Source organism: Mycteria americana, unplaced genomic scaffold, assembly GCF_035582795.1.
Source record: "Mycteria americana isolate JAX WOST 10 ecotype Jacksonville Zoo and Gardens unplaced genomic scaffold, USCA_MyAme_1.0 Scaffold_27, whole genome shotgun sequence".
NCBI classification, from domain to species: Eukaryota; Metazoa; Chordata; class Aves; order Ciconiiformes; family Ciconiidae; genus Mycteria; species Mycteria americana.
Genome location: NW_027445609.1, coordinates 1,845,001 through 1,849,595, shown reverse-complemented (window position 1 = coordinate 1,849,595; position 4,595 = coordinate 1,845,001).

Genomic DNA, 4,595 nt, shown 5'->3' with positions numbered 1-4,595 from the left:
TCGCACAGCCCGCTGCCAAATTTGAAACGTCCAGCGATTGCGCCCACACGAAAGCTGCCAGCACTGAAAGCTCTACCTGGTTTTCACTGTCCCTTGGAACTGCATTCGCTGCCGCACAGACATTCGCGCTGCGCCAAAAGCCTTGGTTGGTTATGATGCAACAATGCCTATGTGACTCTGGCAGAGCCCGGCTGCCAAATTCGAAACGTCCAGCGATTGCGCCCACACGAAAGCTGCCAGCACTGAAAGCTCTACCTGGTTTTCACTGTCCCTTGGAACTGCATTCGCTGCCGCACCGACATTCGCGATCAGCGCAAGCCTTGGTTGGTTATGATGCAACAATGCCTATGTGACTCTGGCAGAGCCCGGCTGCCAAATTCGAAACGTCCAGCGATTGCGCCCACACGAAAGCTGCCAGCACTGAAAGCTCTACCTGGTTTTCACTGTCCCTTGGAACTGCATTCGCTGCCGCACCGACATTCGCGCTCTGCAAAAGCCTTGGTTGGTTATGATGCAACAATGCCTATGTGACTCTCGCACTGCCCGCTGCCAAATTTGAAACGTCCACTGATTGCGCCCACACGAAAGCTGCCAGCACTGAAAGCTCTACATGCTTTTCACTGTCGCTTGGAACTGCATTCGCTGCCGCACAGACATTCGCGCTCTGCGCAAGCCTTGGTTGGTTATGATGCAACAATGCCTATGTGACTCTGGCAGAGCCCGGCTGCCAAATTTGAATTGTACACCGATTGCTCCCTCACGAAAGCTGCCAGCACTGAAAGCTCTACCTGGTTTTCACTGTCCCTTGGAACTGCATTCGCTGCCGCACAGACATTATCTCTCCGCATAAGCTTTATTTGTTTATGATGCAACAATGCCCATGTGACTCTCGCACAGCCCGCTGCCAAATTTGCAACGTCCAGCGATTGCGCCCACTCGAAAGCTGCCAGCACTGAAAGCTCTACCTGCTTTTCACTGTCCCTTGGAACTGCATTCGCTGCCGCACAGACATTCGCGCTCTGCGCAAGCCTTGGTTGGTTATGATGCAACAATGCCTATGTGACTCTCGCAGAGCCCGGCTGCCAAATTTGAATTGTACACCGATTGCGCCCTCACGAAAGCTGCCAGCACTGAAAGCTCTACCTGGTTTTCACTGTCCCTTGGAACTGCATTCGCTGCCGCACAGACAGTCGCGCTCTGCAAAAGCCTTGGTTGGGTATGATGCAACAATGCCTATGTGACTCTCGCAGAGCCCGCTGCCAAATTTGAAACGTCCAGCGATTGCGCCCACACGAAAGCTGCCAGCACTGAAAGCTCTACCTGGTTTTCACTGTCCCTTGGAACTGCATTCGCTGCCGCACAGACATTCGCGCTCTGCGCAAGCCTTGGTTGGTTATGACGCAACAATGCCTATGTGACTCTGGCAGAGCCCGGCTGCCAAATTTGAAATGTACACCGATTGCGCCCACACGAAAGCTGCCAGCACTGAAAGCTCTACCTGGTTTTCACTGTCCCTTGGAACTGCATTCGCTGCCGCACAGACATTCGCGGTCCGCAAAAGCCTTGGTTGGTTATGATGCAACAATGGCTATATGACTCTCGCAGAGCTCGGCTGCCAAATTCGAAACGTACACCGATTGCGCCCACACGAAAGCTGCCAGCACTGAAAGCTCTACCTGGTTTTCACTGTCCCTTGGAACTGCATTCGCTGCCGCACAGACAGTCGCGCTCTGCAAAAGCCTTGGTTGGGTATGATGCAACAATGCCTATGTGACTCTCGCAGAGCCCGCTGCCAAATTTGAAACGTCCAGCGATTGCGCCCACACGAAAGCTGCCAGCACTGAAAGCTCTACCTGGTTTTCACTGTCCCTTGGAACTGCATTCGCTGCCGCACAGACATTCGCGCTCTGCGCAAGCCTTGGTTGGTTATGATGCAACAATGCCTATGTGACTCTGGCAGAGCCCGGCTGCCAAATTCGAAACGTCCAGCGATTGCGCCCACACGAAAGCTGCCAGCACTGAAAGCTCTACCTGGTTTTCACTGTCCCTTGGAACTGCATTCGCTGCCGCACAGACATTATCTCTCCGCATAAGCTTTATTTGTTTATGATGCAACAATGCCTATGTGACTCTCGCAGAGCTCGGCTGCCAAATTTGCAACGTCCACTGATTGCGCCCACACAAAAGCTGCCAGCACTGAAAGCTCTACCTGGTTTTCACTGTCCCTTGGAACTGCATTCGCTGCCGCACAGACATTCGCGCTCTGCGCAAGCCTTGGTTGGTTATGATGCAACAATGCCTATGTGACTCATGCAGAGCCCGGCTGCCAAATTTGAAACGTCCAGCGATTGCGCCCACACGAAAGCTGCCAGCACTGAAAGCTCTACCTGGTTTTCACTGTCCCTTGGAACTGCATTCGCTGCCGCACCGACATTCGCGCTCTGCAAAAGCCTTGGTTGGTTATGATGCAACAATGCCTATGTGACTCTCGGACTGCCCGCTGCCAAATTTGAAACGTCCACTGATTGCGCCCACACGAAAGCTGCCAGCACTGAAAGCTCTACCTGCTTTTCACTGTCGCTTGGAACTGCATTCGCTGCCGCACAGACATTCGCGCTCTGCGCAAGCCTTGGTTGGTTATGATGCAACAATGCCTATGTGACTCTCGCAGAGCCCGGCTGCCAAATTTGAATTGTACACCGATTGCGCCCTCACGAAAGCTGCCAGCACTGAAAGCTCTACCTGGTTTTCACTGTCCCTTGGAACTGCATTCGCTGCCGCACAGACATTCGCGCTCTGCGCAAGCCTTGGTTGGTTATGATGCAACAATGCCTATGTGACTCTGGCAGAGCCCGGCTGCCAAATTTGAATTGTACACCGATTGCGCCCTCACGAAAGCTGCCAGCACTGAAAGCTCTACCTGGTTTTCACTGTCCCTTGGAACTGCATTCGCTGCCGCACAGACATTCGCGCTCTGCGCAAGCCTTGGTTGGGTATTATGCAACAATGCCTATGTGACTCTGGCAGAGCCCGGCTGCCAAATTTGAAACGTCCACTGATTGCGCCCACACGAAAGCTGCCAGCACTGAAAGCTCTACCTGGTTTTCACTGTCCCTTGGAACTGCATTCGCTGCCGCACAGACATTCGCGCTCTGCGCAAGCCTTGGTTGGTTATGATGCAACAATGCCTATGTGACTCTGGCAGAGCCCGGCTGCCAAATTTGAAACCTCCACCGATTGCGCCCACACGAAAGCTGCCAGCACTGAAAGCTCTACCTGGTTTTCACTGTCCCTTGGAACTGCATTCGCTGCCGCACAGACATTCGAGCTCTGCATAAGCTTTATTTGTTTATGATGCAACAATGCCTATGTGACTCTTGCAGAGCCCGCTGCCAAATTTGAAACGTCCAGCGCTTGCGCCCACACGAAAGCTGCCAGCACTGAAAGCTCTACCTGGTTCTCACTGTCCCTTGGAACTGCATTCGCTGCCGCACAGACATTCGCGCTCTGCGCAAGCCTTGGTTGGCTATGACGCAACAATGCCTATGTGACTCTGGCAGAGCCCGGCTGCCAAATTCGAAACGTCCAGCGATTGCGCCCACACGAAAGCTGCCAGCACTGAATGCTCTACCTGGTTTTCACTGTCCCTTGGAACTGCATTCGCTGCCGCACAGACATTCGCGCTCTGCGCAAGCCTTGGTTGGTTATGATGCAACAATGCCTATGTTACTCTGGCAGAGCCCGGCTGCCAAATTTGAAACGTCCACTGATTGCGCCCACACGAAAGCTGCCAGCACTGAAAGCTCTACCTGGTTTTCACTGTCCCTTGGAACTGCATTCGCTGCCGCACAGACATTCGCGCTCTGCGCAAGCCTTGGTTGGTTATGATGCAACAATGCCTATGTGTCTCTGGCAGAGCCCGGCTGCCAAATTTGAAACCTCCACCGATTGCGCCCACACGAAAGCTGCCAGCACTGAAAGCTCTACCTCGTTTTCACTGTCCCTTGGAACTGCATTCGCTGCCGCACAGACATTCGCGCTGCGCCAAAAGCCTTGGTTGGTTATGATGCAACAATGCCTATGTGACTGTGGCAGAGCCCGGCTGCCAAATTCGAAACGTCCAGCGATTGCGCCCACACGAAAGCTGCCAGCACTGAAAGCTCTACCTGGTTTTCACTGTCCCTTGGAACTGCATTCGCTGCCGCACCGACATTCGCGATCAGCGCAAGCCTTGGTTGGTTATGATGCAACAATGCCTATGTGACTCTGGCAGAGCCCGGCTGCCAAATTCGAAACATCCAGCGATTGCGCCCACACGATAGCTGCCAGCACTGAAAGCTCTACCTGGTTTTCACTGTCCCTTGGAACTGCATTCGCTGCCGCACAGACATTCGCGCTCTGCGCAAGCCTTGGTTGGTTATGATGCAACAATGCCTATGTGACTCTGGCAGAGCCCGGCTGCCAAATTCGAAACGTCCAGCGATTGCGCCCACACGAAAGCTGCCAGCACTGAAAGCTCTACCTGGTTTTCACTGTCCCTTGGAACTGCATTCGCTGCCGCACAGACATTATCTCTCCGCATAAGCTTTATTTGT